This window comes from Salvia splendens, chromosome 17 (assembly GCF_004379255.2).
Source record: "Salvia splendens isolate huo1 chromosome 17, SspV2, whole genome shotgun sequence".
NCBI lineage: Eukaryota > Viridiplantae > Streptophyta > Magnoliopsida > Lamiales > Lamiaceae > Salvia > Salvia splendens.
The window spans coordinates 9,329,974-9,350,172 of NC_056048.1; the positions used below are offsets into that span (position 1 = coordinate 9,329,974).

Below are 20,199 nucleotides of genomic sequence, written 5' to 3' on the forward strand. Positions count from 1 at the left end.
TTCACGCCAATTCCTCCCCCAAATCTCCTCCAAATATCTTTTAATTAATCCTCCACATCTTCATGCAATTAAATGGGAGATTTTATTCTAACCTTATAAATATAACCAACCCCAAACCCTAGCCCCAAATCACACGCCCCCTCTCTCATTTCACACGCCCCCTCCCCTTGCTCCACTTCTCTCCCACTTGTTCTTCCACTCTACTCAAGATCCTTTCGAATTTCCAAGAGATTGTTGAAGAAGCAAGACTTTTATTCGTTCCTACCGTGTGTTTCGTCCAAAGAAGGTAAAATCAAACCTCCATTCTTCATCCTCTCCATCCCAACTCTTCTTTTGTTTCCCTCATGCATCTAGTGAGTGTAGGGATTTAAAATCTAAGGGATTTAATCGGTGGGAATTTGTGTTTGTATGTGTGTATGCGTTTTGAATGAAATCGTATGATGATCTAATGAATCTATGGTGAATGATATATGATGTTATGAAAACATGAGTGTGAGGACTCTTTTAAGCATGTTTGTGTGTTAAAACCATGAAAAGGTTGTGTTTGAATGAATGGGGATAAAACCCTAATTCGAAATTTTGAAGCATTTAAAACTGTGAATTTGGACAGCAGGTTCCGATACTTATTTGAGCGACCAAATGAACTCCAATTTGATCGATTCTTTTTCCTGAGTAAACTTCATGATGTCTTCTGTGTTGTGTGTGAATTCATTTGGATAAAGTATGGAATTTTGGTGAATTTTTAAAGTTGACTGCGCATTTCTAGCAGAAAATATTTTCTCAACCAGTAGGTTACGTTGTCCTTTTTGACCGACCAAAAAGGGGTATTTTGATATGAAATTTAAGTTATTTGATGAGTCTACTGCATTGTGGTAAAGTTTTAGCCCCAACGGAAGTCGGGTGAAATTTTAATAATTTTTATAAAATAGTTGCGCAGTGCTGCCAGATTTCTATCTTGACAAAAACACTATGTTGTTATAAGTGAATTACTTGATTGATATATGTGATGACATGATGCGCTGTTCAAAGGGGGGGGAAGGGAAAACGATAGAGACATGCATAATATTAAGTCTATGGTTATGACTGATAAGATATATATATTATCTAAAGGTAATAACTCGTGCCGAAGCGTGATAACAAAGGGAAAGCAGTAGTCGAAATCTAAACGGTCGAGGTGAGCTTCTTTTCTACCCTACATTTTTGTGGGTTTTCTTTTACTAAAATCCTTTACGTATGACTGTGGAGCTATAAGGATGGTTTAAAGCGATTATCATGCCATGATTTGTTTTAACGTGCCTATCTGATGTGGCTGTTGCCACTGTTATATAAATCGAATTCGGGTCCTCGTAGGGCCGCAAACCCTACTTGGATTAGTGTACACCTATGGTAGACTGTGTGCTAACGTACGGGCTGGCCGGTCTAGTGACCTGGTTTGCGGCCGCATTCCTTGTCATGTATTGGCAGATATGGTTGACGACGATGGGGAAAAATGACTGCGCAGTCGCTATTTTGAACAATGGAAAATATTTTGGTGCCTCGGGCCTTTATAAAGCTCAAACCCCGATGGTTACCTACGTATGGCATGATAATATGTACTCTTGTTTAAAATATTTTCGGCATGAGCCATTGAGTATTTTCAAAAGTACTTAGCCCTGCATATGTTTTCTCTATGTGCAGGTTGAGCAGCGACAAGCGGTTGGTGGTGTTGAGCAGGAATTAATAATAAACTATGGTCGTTTTGAAACTCCGAGTGTCGTTGTGTCTTCACACATGACGTCACTCTTCTCTTGGATGCTTCCGCTGTGATGTTTTCTTTACATATACTTTTTTATTAAATTCTAAAACTGTTTTATTTGGGATATTTGCAAACTCGTTACTCTTTTGAATAAATGTTAAACCCTTAGTCATTTACTTGTTGAACATAAATAATTTTGGCTGTTTTATTTATTAAACTTAAATTCTTGGTCAAACTCTTGTTGAAAACCCTAGTCTTCTATGCCTGTCCATTAAGCCCCTTTAAGTCGTGATCGTCCGCTTTCATTAACCCTAGGGGCGGTCGTGACACGGCGCGTCCCGTGTCTACGGGCTACGGGACGAGACGGGCGCGGGCTCGGGACGGGATGATCGTTGCAACGGGTCCCGCGGAGGACCCGTCCCTCCGGGACGAAACGCGAGCCCGGCGCGGGACACGTAGTGGATTGTCTTAGATACTTTCCCAAATTAAGGTCACGAGTTTTATCATAAAACAGAAATACAATAACACCAATTCAGTTAGATTGAGGCAGGCTGGCATGCCATGGGTCGGATCTTGTTGAATTACACTAGCAAATAAGGTCTAATTTTATTTGGGGTGCATGATTTTCATGATAGAGTAACTTACACTGACACGTAAGATGCAACTAAAATGAAGTATGGATGATTGATTGGCCTCTTAAATTATTACTACGTCCTTGAAAAATAGTACTACTAGAAACTTTTAAAAAGTATGAATTTTAATGCACAATTAGCAAAGTAAGAAAGAAGAAAAGAAACGGGTAAATTAAGAGATATGGAGAGAAAAAGTAGTATTAGTGGATTGTAGGGTCTACGTCCTAAAATAGAAAGTTTAGAAAGTTTCTATATTTAAGAGACGGTCTAAAATGGAGTATTTAGTTTCTGTTTTTAAGCGACAGACTAATTATAAAAAAGTTATCTTTTTCTCGAAACAATACGGAGAAAGAATGTCATGGGGAACTATTTACATTATTTGTCAAACTAATGTCATAAATTTGACATTAGCTGAAATAAGCTTTCTAGTCTCAATATGGGGAACCCATATTTTATGAATAGGTCAAATTCTGTGATTTCGTGAAAATGATGGTCAAGAGTACACTTTGACTGGATTAGTAAGTTAAATCGTAACAGTTTTTTAGCCTAATTAATGAAGGACTTAAATCTTTTTTTTGTTCTCAAATATTTTCCATAATACTTAGTTTTTTTGGCGCTCCACAATCCACATTATATTTTACTCTGTACTTTTTATCCTCAATATGTTACAACCTTAGCGTTAAAAGGAGGAGTAGTTATCGACTAGACATTTACTTGATCATAAAAGATAACAAAGTTTCATAATAAATTCACTAAATCACATATACCCGAATTAAAGTTTAACATACGGTACTTCGATTCTCATCAGAGTTTAGGAAATAGAGTTAACATGAGAAACTAAATAGTGCACAATGGAAAAAAAATTCGAACACCACTATTTTTTTGAAAGACATATCTTTTCTCGAGAAAATCGGTATGTATCAAAGATTCAAAATCGAAAGAGAGAAAATAGTGATTTCATATAAGTCATTGTGAAGTACAGGTCTCGTATAAGAAGACCTTAATTCTACGACAACTATTTATTGGAACTTACAACCATGCCTAATTTATTCCAATTACAACATATATATCCATACATGGCCTTCCTACTATCTCCCAAACTCTTTATTAATTAGTTCTTCGTCCCTCCACCACCTTTTCCTCCACCACCGCCACCTTTTCCACCACCACCATGCCCTCCACCGCCGCCACCTTTTCCACCACCACCATGTCCTCCACCACCATGTCCACCGCCTCCATGTCCACCACCGCCTCCATGTCCACCACCGCCACCATGTCCACCACCACCATGTCCACCACCGCCACCATGTCCACCACCGCCACCATGTCCTCCACCTCCGCCTCGTCCATCGCCGCCGCCATTGAGAGTAGTGTCCTCTACAGAGTAAGCCTCCTCTGCTTCAGCAGCTGCATTACCAATAATTTTTTAAAATTAAAATTCGATTACAATTTTTGTATATTAAAATCCATAAAAAAAAAACCGGTAATTTGGTAATCTTGTTAGCATAAAAAAGACAATTTGTTTGGTTAGTAAGTAGAGGTTAAGTCCTACCGGAGGGGCTGCAACACCATCTTCTGCAGCTGCCGCCGTACCAACCACCGCAGCAGCGCCGGTAGCGGCAGTAACCGCCGCCACCTTGGTTGATCTGTTTTGGCTCTTCGCCTTAAAACATAGTAGTACAAGTTTTAAAATCAGTGAAATATAATGCAGTAGTTATAAAAGATGGAAAATTAGAGAGAGAGAGAGAGATATATACATACCTTGCTTACCAAGTTGGGATTCAGCAGCTAAAGATGCAGTTGCAGCAACGAGAAGAAGAAGAAACAACGCTAAACCATTAGAAAACTTCATGTTTTTTTTTGTGGTGTGACTGTGAAGAATGATGGTAAAGAATGGAATGTATTTATAGTTGCATGGAAGGAGTAGCCGACAATAAGATGATGACCTCATCACTCACCTTGCAGATAAATCTTTGAATTCTTTCTTGATTTTTCTGCATTCTTTTCCTATAGTCTTATCGACTTGGGTTTCGAAACTAAATGTATACTGCTAAAGACATGTTATAACTTTCCACAACTTTGAAAAAATTATTTAAATTTATAAAGTAAATAGGTAAAAATATTACTCCATAGAGTAGAATTCTAGTTTTATTTACTAATTTTATGGTAAAATATGAAAATAATGAGTTAGGAGAGAATGAATTTCACTTATCAAATAAATAAATAAATAATTGTATAGTTTATCATGACATTCCAAAATGTTTGTTTGCGGTAGCAGGGATTACTATATAGGCATAACAATTCATGAAATTCAATTTATTACTTCCTACGCCTTTAATAATTTGTCACTATTTGATTACATACGAATTTTGAGAAAAGTTAGTGGAATGTGGTATCTATTTTTATATAATATTATACTCCCTTCATCCCATAATATGAGTCACTTTTATTGTTCTTATTGTGGGCACGTGTTTTAAAAAATGTAAAGAATAGTGAGTTGGAAAAGTTAGTGGAATATGAAACCCATTTTTTTATATTGGTTTTATAATAAAATGTCAGTGAAGTGAGTTAGTGGAATGTGAGACCCACTTATCAATTATTGTAAAAATGAAGTGTGACTCTTATTGTGGGATTGACAAAAATGGCAAAGTGACTCTTATTGTGGGACGGAAAGAGTAATAAAATATGAGTGAGAATAATAAGTTAGTGGGGTGTGGGGTTTACTATAGAAAAATAGTAAAATTAAATGTGACAAATTTTTTGAACGGATAAAAATGAAATAAGTGACAAATTAGGATGGAGTAAGTACTTCGAATTCATGACCATATGTGAAGAAATAGTAAAATCAACAGGTATACCATACTAAAAGTGTGGATCCAAATGTTAACAATGCTTTCAATTTTGTCATATTTTAAATAATTATTTACTACTATTTCGTAAATAATGTGGAAGTATACAACTACTATCGTCTCTTTCTCTCTCTCTCGGTAATTTTCTTCTTTTTATTGCTTCATTTGCCATTACCATTTTCTCGATATTCTATAATATATTTCTAACTTTTACTTCAATAGATTATTAGTAAGAGAAATTAACACTGATCACGCCTTCATTGAAAGAGGAAAAACAATGGAATAAGAAATATTGGAGTGGAACACGACACCAATTTCTTACAAACAAACGAAAAGTAAGAAACAAATCGATATTTGCAAAAATATAATCTTTGTCCAAATGGGAAAACAAAATATAGATTTCAAATCTAAGAAAGAAAAGAAATTTGGATTTAAATAAGGAAGAAATCTTTTTATTAGGAAATCTACATTCACACGACCTTATGTAATTCATTTTCGTGTCGTGGCACCATCTTATCATGTAAGTAAGCAGAGCATAGAAAAAAATAGGATTATAGATAACTTATTTAATAAATATGTTTTCATCACATTGGCCAAAATTACCACTTCCAAAGCTTCCTTATAATTAAGTACCTATCACCTAAAGTTCAGATAAGATTAAATTGAAAATATTATAGAAGTCATAAATTTAATATTAACAATACTAGCTAGTACTACAAAATTTTCGAATAAGTGACCAAACATTATAAAGAAATGTGTCTCATGCAATTCACGAATTATAATTCCATAACTACTATAGTAGTACTGTAATACAACCAATATGTCCTCTAGAAATGACTTGCTATATATATGTGCAAAGCCAGTCAAATTGGAAATTATATTTTATTGCAGCTAAATGAACTTGCATAAGCATATGTGCCTGTTTTTAGCAACGTTAGTCAAAGTGGATATTGTATTTTATTTCCAGAGCTAGACATTTTTAGTTACAAATTATCTACTGTTTGTGACACTCATTTTTGCACTTCCAGGAAATATGACATGTGTCTACTTCTCTGTTGAATCTTCTAATGTTATGTTTTATCCTATCTTTTCATTCCATAAAATATTTTTCCTTCCTTGCCCTATTTGAAGTCTTCAAGTGTTGCTTTTCATTGCTCTTGAAAAGAATTAGGACTGACTGTAATTTACAATTTGAATTCTGAGGTAACACACAATTTATTAGCACACTGAATCATAGTAATATTAAGCAATTATTTTTATGTTCTACTATTGTATCTGGCATACTTATCTATTTATATGATAATTTTTTGAATGAATTCAAACAAAACGGTAGGTACAAAATCTATGTTTCGTGTAGTGTATTACTTGTTCATTGCCAAAGAAAGATGATTGTGCAACTAATTCTTAAAATATATTGCCTGGCCCAAATGGACTGATTGGGCTAATGTAGTTGGGCTCAAATAAATTGTAATGACCCATAGTCTAGAGTTGGGCCCCACTTCTTTGGGAAACAAAAATAACACAAATCGGCCCAGTATTTTAAAGAGAACACAAACTCACTCAGATAACCAAAAGCATCTTACAATTGAAATTTAATCTTACAATTGTTTCATTGTCTTCAAAAAATCGCCTTATGTTTCCTCATCGGCTCTTACTCCGATTATAAGGAAAGTTAAAGTATCACCAAGTATATTGTTTTAAGTATTACACTAATGTTAAAATAGAAACCAATTATGTTGTGGTAGCTAACAAGAAAATCTGTATATTATCTTATTCAAATGCATCCCTGGGCAGATAATCGAATTAGTTACTAAAGTAGTTAACTGGAATTGAATGTAATCATCAATAAAATAATCACTTAGATGTGATCGAAGGAAGTGAAAGAATTCATCCTTCTACCTTACTCATAAGTCTCAGTTTCTTAGTTTTTAAAATATGGTTGATAGTCTCGATCACCGTTCTCGACTCTGATGGCCATAAAAAGACATGACGATTTGTATCTCACACCAACAATCCTTCCCACAAGACATCTTTTAATTATATTAAATTGACATCACATGTACACATAGATTTATCGATGTGATATACTGTTAAATTTTGAAGGCCTTAAAAACACATGACGATTTGTATCTCACACCAACAATCCTTCCTGTAAAACATGTTTTAATTAGATTAAATCGACATCACATGCACACATAAATTTATTGATGTGGTATGCTGTTAAATTTTGCTAAAATGACTCTACTAAGTTCATGATTTTAAAGATCATTTTTCCTTTTTTTATTTAGACATATCGTCTTAGGGGGTGTAATCAATATTAACTAATTTAGATATGCTACTTGCTAACTAATCAACATATTATATTAAAATTGTCAACACAATGATATGATTATACCAACAAAAAATTTGTGTTGATTAGTTAGCAAGTAGTACCACATTAATTATTTAGCATTCTAACGCGACCGGTCTTATAATTTAAACTTATGCACATCTGACAAACACAGATTTTTCATGTTTTTAAGGACTAGATTTGACTTGTTTTAAATGTCAATCATGCAAATTATGTTCTTAAATTGCATATGTTATACATTTGGTATTTTTGACGTGTTTGTTGATAAATGATAGAAAAAGGTGAAAAAATGCCAAAGTGCAGCAGCCTCTGTTCGAGCCCATTCTTCCAGCGATTTTGAAGTCCAGTCAGTGCTTACTACATGCCATTCTCTTCGTCTTCGAAAGAGCTTCGCGTGGATATCTTGCATGTCTCAATCGGAGTTCTGTGGAGAAAGTTATGACAATTCTACGAACGTTGCGCAGTGTAGTCAAAGCTGACGGGAATTTATGCGGAAATTCACGGAAGATAAGAAATTATTATATTGTGAAACCAAATCTCTCCTATTTCTTGTAGGGCACGAAATTTATCAAAAATAAACCTTTTTCCAGCCTATAAATACCTCTAAACCTAGTTCATAATCTTTATCTCAGAGCCTCCAATCCTTCTCCCTCTCTACACCTCTTCCATTCCATATTCCACCCTTAAATTCATCCATCTTCCATTGGAGCGGAGTTCTGCAGATCCAGGCAAGAGAAGACTGAAGATTGAAGATTCAACCTTGGGTTTTATCAATTTCTTTCATGTCTCGTATTTTATTTGTTGTTTTTACTTGTCTATGAGTTAAACATCAATTGTGGAATTTTTGGTGAAGATATAGCTCTTGTAGTTATTTGATTTATCCTTGCGCTTTCTATATTCAATTGATTAGCTACCTCTTGAATACATGTTAGAGTTGATTAGAGTACTCGGGAGACGAAATAGTTGACTTGGAAAATGGATAATTCACACTTTAATTCAATAGAACTCGGGAGAGTTGAGGTTTCACGTGAGGTCATTGGTCTTAACGATCTTTTAGGAGTTAGAGGTTAGAGATTTAAAGGGGACTTTGATTTCAACACCTAATCTACGGATTTCTCACCTCGGGAGAGGGTTTAATCCAGTTAAGTGACCGACTTAATAACTCTAGAGACCGTAATTCAAGAAAGTCGATTGTGTTTTGGATCCTAATATTCTACATTCCTATGCATGCTTTGTATCATTGTTTATATGCTTTCTTTTATTTGTTTATTTATTTTTCAGTCTAGTTTAATAAAATCAAACAAAAAAATATCCGTGTCTTTAAATAGTATATGACGCTTAGTATATGATAGCCAGTTGCAATCTTATTCCCTGTGTTCGATATCCCGGTACTGACCTTTAGCTATACTAGATCTACTCTGTAAACTTGCAGGTATTTTTAGTGCTAATAAATAGTGCATCAAGTTTTTTGGCGTCGTTGCCGGGGAATATTATTGCTTTAAGCTGATATTGTAAAATGGTTGATAATACTAATTTAGAGTGTAATATTTTGTATAGTTTTATTTTAATTTTTTTATTTTATTTGTTTTGCAAGGAGCACGAAGCATAACAATGGATTACTCCAGTACAAGATAGAATTATCTGCTACAACACTTGATATGCTCCGTAGAGCGTGGGTGAGATATATACATTTGATTGCTCCCTTTTTTTATTAGATTTCTTCTTTAGTTTTCTCCTCCGTAGAGCTGATGTTTCTCCGTATAGTTGAAGTTTAAAAGAAAATTTATAAAAAAATCCTTTCTTTTACCTTTTCTTTCTCGTTGTTTTTTTTTACTTTTTATTCTTTTGCTACTGATTTTCTTTTTTTTTTCCTAAAACAAAACTTAAAAAAAAAACTCCTTCCCCTCTTTATATTTTATTTTCTCCACACAATTCACACACACATACTCCAAATTCACACTACTTAATCACATTTTTTGGATTACACTCATTCTTATGCTCGACTGTCAACCAACCAAGGTATGTTCTTCTTTTAATTTCTGAGCTTTGATTTTGAATTTTTTCCTTGAATGGCCTTGTTGTTGATTTATATATTGGAAGTTTGGATTGGAGTTTGATGGAGGATGATGAATTTGTGAGTCTTGGATTTTTGGAATTAATTATTGTTGGGTGTGCTTGAGTATGTTGATCTTGTTGGATGAAAATTGAATATCACTTTGGTTTGATTGTTGATACACATAGTTCATGTTCATAGCATTGCGAGGCTATTTTATCTTGCATGAATTGTGTATATTTCTAGATCTTAAATTTTTTTTTGCTTGATCTTAGTCTATTGTTGAAAATTTTTGCAATTAATTGGGGGATAGAGAAGATTACGGAGGATGAAAAATGATCATGTTAAGGTAGATAATTTGATTTGCATATTTTATGCCTTGATATGATTAAAGTTTAGGGGATTGCCACATGTTATGCGTTGTACTCTACTATAATTTTCTTCATTCTATGCTCACATTGCGAAATTGTAGGTACATAAGGCATCCCAAAGAAAATCCCGAGAATGGGGGATATTTTATGAGCCTCAAAGAACGTCAAGCTAAAGACGTTAACCAAGCGCTTGTTGGGAGGCAACCCAACATTGGTATCTTTTTTATTTAGTTTGATTTGTTTTCTTAGTTTACTCACATCTCCGCCGACTTTTCAAACTTATTCTTAACGTAGTTTTGAATAAGTTTGGGGGATGAAGTGGTGGACCGTGAGTTTAGTTGTTTTTGTTTGTTTTTATTTATTTATTTTTAAATAAACCCGAGGTGAATCTTGCCATGAGCATAACATAGAAAATTTAGAAATACTCATGTTTAGGAGCATCAGACCGAGTTGCCTATGATAAAAATTTCGTTTATGTGTTGGTTGAGTTGACTTGATGCATTGATTTGAAGGTTTAGTGGAAATGTGCATAAATAATGAATTGCTTGTTTGCCTTGAATCATGCTCATACCTTGTAAGACTTGAGCCATAAATTTATTTTTTGTGTGATTTATCTGCATTCATGTATTTGTTTCTAGAACTTGCTACTAGTCTGCCTAAGTTTACATAGTGTTTAAATGATAAAAGAGGATGTTAGACCATCCTTCTTAGCTACTTTATATATCCAAATTTATGACCTTATTCAAAATATTTTTCTCTAGCTAGCCACTTTGAGTCTTTAAAGCCTCTTTCTTTGGAAGTTAAATAAAAGGGAATATCCATACACTCTTTGTGAATTTTAGTTTATATTTTGTGAAAAGAGTTGGAGAGATAAGGTAGAAAGAAAAGTAGTGTGCTTAGTTGTGAAAAGTGCATAGACATCTGTGGTTTGAATGAGATAATTGGTTGTGCATAGAAAGAAAAAAAAAGATGTACAAAAGAAAAAAAATCAAAGGAATTTGGGAAGTGAGAAGAAATTTAGACAAAGTCTAGAATTTACTGAGATTCGAATTGTTGGTGCAGTAGGTTTGATGTAGTAGAAATTGATCACTTTTGCTATGTTTGGGATTAGTCACTTTTTAGCCATATTTCCTCACCTTACCAAAGAGCCTACATTATAACCGAAAATAAAAACCTTTCGAATTTTTTATTTTAATCACATAAAGTAGAGGAGGGATTATACATCGAGCAAGCCTATGGTAAACTTTGCATGTTGCATGATCTGAGAGCATATATTATTTACCTTATACACTTTGAGAGTGAGTGATAAACACACTTCTAAACACTTGTGAGCGCATGTACTTCAAGGTGATCAACGAGCTAGTAATGAAAATGCACTAATAAGCTTTGCTTGATTTGATTTGTATTCTTGTCAAACTCTTTATTTCTTGTTACAATTTTTGAGACAACTGTGAAGTCTAGTTCTTAGCATTCGTGTTTCTTTAGTAGTTTTTCTCTTGTTTTGTTTGAGGACAAAGAAATAATTAAGTTTGGGGGAGTTGACAAACACAGATTTTGCATGTTTTTAAGGACTAGATTTGACTTGTTTTAAATGTCAATCATGCAAATTATGTTCTTAAATTGCATATGTTATACATTTGGTATTTTTGACGTGTTTGTTGATAAATGATAGAAAAAGATAGAAAAAGGTGAAAAAAGGCCAAAGTGCAGCACCCTCTGTTCGAGCCCATTCTGCCAGCGATTTTGAAGTCCGGTCAGTGCTTACTACGTACCATTCTCTTCGTCTTCGAAATAGCTTCGCGTGGATATCTTGCATGTCTCAATCGGAGTTCTGTGGAGAAAGTTATGACAATTCTACGAACGTTGCGCAGTACAGTCAAAGCTGACGGGAATTTATGCGGAAATTCACTGAAGAAAAGAAATTATTATATTGTGAAACCAAATCTCTCCTATTTCTTGTAGGGCACGAAATTTATCAAAAATAAACCTTTTTCCAGCCTATAAATACCTCTGAACCTAATTCATAATCGTTATCTCAGAGCCTCCAATCCTTCTCCCTCTCTACACTTCTTCCATTCCATATTCCACCCTTAAATTCATTCATCTTCCATTGGAGCGGAGTTCTGCATATCCAGGCAAGAGAAGACTGAAGATTGAAGATTCAACCTTGGATTTTATCAATTTCTTTCATGTCTCGTACTTTATTTATAGTTTTTACTTGTCTATGAGTTAAACATCAACTGTGGAATTTTTGGTGAAGATATTTGATTGATTTTCCTTGTTAGCTCTTGTAGTTATTTGATTTATCCTTGCGCTTTCTATATTCAATTGATTAGCTACCTCTTGAATACATGTTAGAGTAGATTAGAGTACTCGGGAGATGAAATAGTTGACTTGAAAAATGGATAATTCACACTTTAATTCAATAGAACTCGGGAGAGTTGAAGTTTCACGTGAGGTCATTGGTCTTAACGATCTTTTAGGAGTTAGATGTTAGAGATTTAAAGGGGACTTTGATTTCAACACCTAATCTACGGATTTCTCACCTCGGGAGAGGGTTTAATCCAGTTAAGTGACCGACTTAATAACTCTAGAGACCGTAATTCAAGAAAGTCGATTGTGTTTTGGATCCTAATATTCTACATTCCTATGCCTGCTTTGTATCATTGTTTATATGCTTTCTTTTTATTTGTTTATTTATTTTCCAGTCTAGTTTAATAAAATCAAGTAAAAAAACATTCGTGTCTTTAAATAGTATATGACGCTTAGTATATGATAGCCAGTTGCAATCTTATTCTCTGTGTTCGATATCCCGGTACTAACCTTTAACTATACTAGATCTACCCTGTAAACTTGCATGTATTTTTAGTGCTAATAAATAGTGCATCAACGTTATATAGTATAAAATAGAAAAAGTAGGATTATCTACAGTTTACTCCTTATATATGTTTCAGTCTAAACCCAATTTTCCCCAAATTCTTCCATAATCTACAATTTTCCCCAAATTCCTTCACCATCCAATCAATGGTGTTACGAAGTTGAATTTCAAGTACATATCTGACAAGATTGATGGAATAAAGGGGATTACGAAGAAAGTTAAAAATAAACTAGAAGACTAAGTACGTTTACCATTATTTTAGCAATGATAATTATGATGGAAAGTTACCAATCAAATTTCATCTGGACTTTGTCTACTCCTTTTGCGTGGAGATATTGAAACATTTCATCATGATTTCCCAAAACCTTCCAAATACCAAGAAGTCGGTAAAATTTGGTCCACAATAAAACACAATACAATCATTGGAGTCACATTAATCCTTTTTTTTAAAGCAAGGATTTTTTGTGCAGTAACCTGTCCGTTTCCAAAGCTTTGAGTTTTGACTCAATACAGCTTGTAAAAAGATTATGCTCTTTTATTTAATTTGACTCCAAGTTTCATCCTTGTTACAAATGAACTATAGTGTCATAATATATTTTGGCTATTTATACGTACCAAGATTGAAGTGATTGAGAGTTTGATATACAATCCCACATCGGTTTTACACGAAAGTGTGGAAAAGCATATACGAGGGAGCCAATCATTTACCTTTGACCATGGTTTCATGTTAAATTAAGGTTTCGTATATGTTTTTCAATTTGGCGCGGTGAACGTGGAAAAAAGGGACAATAAGAAGGAATGGTGGGCCTGTGGACTTGGGTTTGCCACCAGGCATGTGCCGTTTGTGAACCACCTGTTTAAAATAAGGAATTAATTGATAGTACGATCCTACGACACTTTCACACGAAAGAGTGAAATAGCATATAAGAGGGAGTCAAACAAGCCTTTACCTTTGATAATGGTTTTAGTTAAGTTAGTGCTTTATTTTAGAATTGAAGAGGGTATAAAATTTGGTTCACTATTTGTGATGAAACATGAGAAATCTTTGACTGTGAGGTCACAACCCAAATTATGTTGGCATTTGATTCTCTACTATGTCATTGATGAGCTTGTTTTGGTGGCTATTTCTGAGGTGCAGGAATCTTTCGTCTTTTCTTGCACTTGAATAAACCTAAGATTTTGAAGAAATTTGAATATTTAGCGCCAAAGAAAAGTGGTATTGTATTGACTTGATTCTTTTCTCTTACACCGATTGCAATGTGAATGATGAGTCTTTGGACATAAAGATGCAAGCCTAAAACAAGTAAAAAGATGTGTAAAAAATATCTATATTTTGGTGAATTATTGAGCTGTGAATTTAAATAAATACTATTTCTTTATATTTCTGGTCCCTCGTATATTTTACTTTTAAATTAATTATTTAATAATATATATCCTACTTTTGAATTTATCAACTCTAATGATCATTTTTTATCTAAAAAAATGAACGTGTTTAAAATAATTATATATTCTAATTGGATGTAATAAACTGTAGATAATAAGACAAACTCAACTAAAGCATATCGAATTTTAAAGAAAAAGAATATGTTAGGAATGTGGAACATGTAGTGATAGAAAAAAATAGATTACTGAATCTCATCTGATGTAGGGAAAGGGGAGAGAGACTTGTTTATAATTAGGTTTGCCATATTATTTCATATTTATCCTACAAAAATTGCGTATTATATCATTATCATGTATTGATTTTTAACTATGTTTATAATATAACCATTGATATTTCTCCTCTTATTAAGTTGGATTATGAAAAAATAGGAGGGCCACCTTTACAATTCCATGCATGCATATAAATATATAGTACTATATGATTAGTTAGTTTAATATTATTACACAAAGTGGGAGCAACAAGAACGTTGTATGATACACGTGACATGGGATGCTTGTTGTTTAAAGTTGTTTTTTTCAATATGTGGTCTAAGTAGAATTTCTTGGGTCTAACCCCTCAATCTCAATCTTGTAAAGAAGCTTGTGATAAAGGTGAATATTTCATCTTTCTGTATGTGTACTGTGTGTCTGTGGAATGTGAAAAAAGGGTCAGAATTTTGATATGCCTTCAAAAGGGGACAAATATATACACCTTTACATCTCATGTTTTTCTCTAAATATTCAAAATCAGTATCCTAAGCTCTTTCATCTTGTTTCTTCCCATACCACATATGATTTGTATTGTGCATGTTACTCTGGATTAATTTAATTTTTGGGGTGTTTGAACAAAAATTTAATGCGTGGAAGATTATAGAAATTAAGGGTAGATTGAGATGAGATGAAATCAGTATATTTATATTGTAATTAGGTTGATTTACTTCTGCGAAATATAAAATAAGAAGAAGTCGGTTTAGTTTATAGTATATTATAATGATTCATAACAGTAGTCTCCCCCATGTTCCTTGTAGCTTCGGTTCTGATTCATAAACTGTAAAGAGAATAAAAAATAGTACTACTACGTATGTATACTATCTAAACAATACGTTTATGTCTCATTGAGTTTATTAATATTGATTTATTATTATTAAATCGATATAATATGTTAATTTATATATATGTAGACTTTGTAAATTCGTACCCCATAATTAAAAATATTTTGTATTCTAGAATCTTGCCCTTTAATTTTCCTTGTGAATGCTAGATATATTTGATCTTTTTCCTAATGTCGTTACATTATTTTCTTGATATGCACAAAATAAGAAGAATATACGTGACGACAACAGTGATGTGCGTGGTTAATGTAGTAAATTAACATCAAATTGAATTTGCACTTCACATGGTGCACGAAAAATATTACATGCATATCAAATTTAATAAAGTACTACTAACTTTTATGAAAAATTAAAATAGATTACTTATGTGGTGATTTGAATTTTAACTTATTAATTAGAAGGTAAGAGCATTAATAATGGGGCCGATCGGCTCTGAGAGGCCTCCATTGTGGAGCAGGGCCTTTCTCCACTCACCATGGGCTCCTCCCCAAGGCCGATACATCGGCCGAGCCGATCTCCTCCTTTTCTTTTTACATTATATTTTATTCATTTTTTATCTCCTATATATATCCCATTCCCCACCAATTATTCACATTTATCGCACTTCATTTTATCTCACTCTATATTTTACTTCTCTCTCGTCACAATATTTACAATATTTTTTTCAATGTTTTAATTTGTTTTATTCTATATTTTTTCTAAATGTAGGATATTTTCTTTCTAATGAAATTTGTTTTTTTATTGAGTTGTCTTTATTTCTTATTATTTTATCATTTTATTTAACACTAATAATTAAAAGTGAAAAATATAAGATAGTGCTGATGTGGAAATCAAATGGGCTCTGTGATGGACTCTCATTGCAGGGAGATAGACTCTGAGATGAGTCTGCTGACGTGACAAGAGAAAATGAAGATAGGCTCTGGAGAGAGGTCACCACTGCTAATACTCTAAGTATCTTACTCTTTAAATTACACTTTTATATGGCACAAAGGCATGGAAATGACGAAAGTCCAAATTGAGTTCATAATAGAAACATCAACAACAAAACAATGATATCAAGATATAATAACAAATGTGCTATCCAAAACTACTACAAAATGAAAGCAACAAATTAACCTAAGCAAATAGTAGAAGTAAAAGAGCAACACACTTCAAGCCACCAACCTCAACCAATAGAGATGAGTGGTCTCAAAATAACTCCAAGCCGAAAACAAGTTCCTATGACAACCACACAATACACAAAGGTAAACCAAAACTAAAACATAGTCCACTATAATATTTTTAGTAAAAAAATGTTACTTGCAAAAGTTCACTTTAATTTATGTTAGATATAATTCACTTAAATTTTAATTATTATATTTAAAAAATATTCTTCACTATACTATATTTTAATTAACCTAATTAAAATATTTATTTTCATTTACGTACAGTAACATTTAAATATTTAAGTAACATTTTTTAAATAAAAAATTACTATAATTCACTATAATATTTTTTCTTCTCAAATTTAAAAATTTATAGTAAAATTTTTAAGTAAAAATAAATCCCACAAAGAATTTTCTATAATTCACTTTAATATTTATATTTACAAAATGTTACTATTAAATATAATATTTTCTTCGCAAATATATAGATTAATCAATATAAAAAATAATATTTAATTTTAAAAATAAATAAAGCATAATTAAAACATATGGTTTCTTATTTTAAATTTTGAAATCATAAAGCATCAAATATTATTTATATGAAAAGTATAATTGAGTTTATAAAAGAAAATGGTGATGGAAGAGAAAATGAAAAAAATTAAAAGGATAGTAGAAAGGTCCAAAATGCCCTAGAACTTTAAATATTCACAGTAGTGGTGCCTAGGGTTATGTTAGTCTTACGTACCAAAAATGATATAAAATTTTTTTAAGGATCACTTGTGGATACTCAAGATTAAGACAAGATCAGAGACTATTAGTGTAGTTCACTCTAAAATAAAAATGATTTAACTAATTTAACACGGCGATACTCAAGATTAAGACATCGTCATATCTGACTGAAAGGGTACGTTGATGCCACGTTATGGAAGGTGTGGCAATTATACAAAACAAGATTATGATACCATTCTAGTGGTACCACCCCACCTTTTTTCACATTTATATTCCACCTCCAAAATCACTGGATCTACCATCACCTAGATCACCATTGAAGGATTTATCACTAGATCGCCAGTAGACCACCGGCGGACGCAGAAAATCACTGGGCTCCATTACACTATATATAGTACTGATATATGGCAAGTGCCCACTAACTACATAACTAGAGAACAAATTACAGCCACAAGATTAAGAAAATCAAGGGCTAGTATTAATACATGTAATTTTAGAATTTAAAGGAGAAATTAGTTCTCTCTCTCACAAATTTACTCCACAATAACAAAGCGGGGGTATAATGGTCATTGACAGCTAAAATTGGCAGCATGATAAAAGCCTTCTTCGTTCCAGCAGGCGTGATCGAAGTATTCACTTTCTTCACCCTTAGGCTATTAGCAATGGGGCGCCCTATGGCGCGCCACGTCATCAGTTTTATCATCCTACTCCCCCACCTGCAATGGGGCGCCCTAAGGCGCGCCCTATATATTTTACTATTGTTTTGTTAATTAATTTAAATGTTTTCAAATATGTAATGCAAACTAATTAAAAAACACAATGATTAACTAAAAACCGGCGAAGATTGCATTGATTAAACAAAAGTTACACGATTCAAATTGGCTAATCTACGCAATTCCCAACTTCCGGCGCAGCTCATCGATCAACCCCCGGAGATATTCGGCTTCGGCGGGGTCCGTACGCTTCTTGAGGGCCTTGTGCGTCTGCAACAACGTCTTCGCCATCGAGCTTGTTGCCAACTGCTCATACGTGGCGGCTGTCGGGTTCGGGGTCGGGTTCGAGGATGATGTCGCCGCCGCCTTCCCCTTGGCATTCGCAGCCTTGACGCCTATGGGACGCAGGGAGGACATCGGTGTGCCGGAACTCTCAATATCCTCGTACGTCCGATTGAGGTCCACCGGACGAGTTCCTCTTTCGCTGCTCGTGTAACCACCAGCTTCGGTGGTCTTCATCCTCTTTGTCGCCCTGGTGTGCAGAATCCCGCCTTGGAACTTCTGCTTGTCCCTCAAGAGCGCCCAGATGGCCTCGTGCTTGAACTCGCCGTACAGGGACTGGTACGACATCAGCGCTTTGGAGCGCACGTCGCTCAAGCTCTCGCTGCTCCCCTGCTCCCTCGCGCACTTCTCGTACTCCGACGAGAACATGTTGATTTGCTTCTTCACCTGGTCCCAGTGCTTGCGGAGCTGCTCCCGTTGGCGCTTGTACGCGCTCGGCGATGCGCTCCCAGTACACCACCTGGCTCTTGTTGTTCGTGAATATCGGGTCCTCCGATATGTCCACCCAACACCTCGCCAATATGAGGGTTTCATCTAGCTGGTAGTTCGTACGGCCGGGGGCGTACTCTTCACAATTTCCCGGAGGTGGCAACTTCAGCGCGCGGTTCTGGGTCCGCTTCTTTTTGGCGGGGGCGGAAGGGGTGGCGTCGGCGGCCTTGGCGGCGGCGCGACAGGTCGGTTAGGATACAGCTCCATGTCATCCAAACCGTACGATTCCGTGCTGAATTCGGGATCGTACTGCGTGTTGGCGTCGAACGGTCGATATTCGCCCGGTTCTGTACCCGGCCAACGCGCCTCCGCAAACATCGGACTTGAATCCATTTCATAGTAATAATAAAAATGTGAGTTTCGAGAGCTAAATCGTGAAATGAAACGTTACAAATGAAGGTGGGGTAGGGGTATTTATACAAAAAATCGAAAACGCGTGTCACCGTCCGCCGATCCCGCAATGGGGCGCCCGATGGCGCGGACGATGGCCTATCGTTCGCGCCATCGTCCGCCGAGCCCACAATGGCGCAGACGATGGTGCGGACGATAGGTCATCGTCCGCGACGTAGGGCGCGCCCTATGCATCGGCCGCGGACGTAGGGCGCGGACGATGGCGGCCACCCACAATGTAGGCGTCGTCCGCACCCGAGGACGATGGACGACGGACGACATCGGGCGCCCCATTGCGGGTGGCCTTATCTTAAACATATTTATGGCAACCTCTCTGATATTCTTCTTATCAGCTCGTTTGTCGGCAACAAAGCTTCTCCTCTTCTCCTCTTCCCTCTTCTCCAAAATGAAACCGCGTTGGAATCGGCCTAGACATATCTTCCCCCGCCGAAGCCATACAGCTCGCGTCGCCGCTCGCCGCCTAATTCAACACCGCAAAATCACGCAAACCTTTACATTCGTCTCTCGTCTTCTGATTTCGGTATTTTTCAAACTATACATTTCGTAGCGTGTTTCTTGTAATGTGAATGATGGATTCAGTCATTTTAGTCCATGTTTATTGTAGGTAAGAAGAAGGATAAGAAGGTGTATATCATTATTCCGGTGGTGGTTGGTTTAGCGTGCATATCGGCTATGATCTTTGTTGCTTGGTGTTGGATGGTGAAGAGAAAAGGTACTGAGTTTGGTTTGTTCTTTACAATTGTTGGTGGCTAATGAATCCATCTTGTGAAATTAGGACAAAAACCAGAACACAAAAAGGTGTTCCAAGCAGAGCAAACATTTCCATCAGATTCAACTGCAATAGTACTGAAGCAGGAATCAGAGGTGGACAGTATTGAGGAGTTGCCGTTGTTTAGTTTTGAGACGGTTGCGAATGCAACAGATCAGATTAACGAAGACAATCTTCTCGGAAAGTATTTTAGTAACAA

General features: G+C 35.2%; 1 long non-coding RNA gene across 1 annotated transcript; it reads left to right on the forward strand.

Moving 5' to 3' along the window:
- The first annotated feature begins 19,721 nt into the window (after positions 1–19,721).
- LOC121775143 lies at positions 19,722–20,103 on the forward strand. The gene is made up of 3 exons (XR_006045098.1): positions 19,722–19,751; positions 19,836–19,943; positions 20,007–20,103. It is a non-coding gene; the product is annotated as an uncharacterized LOC121775143 (long non-coding RNA).
- Positions 20,104–20,199: the final 96 nt, after the last annotated feature.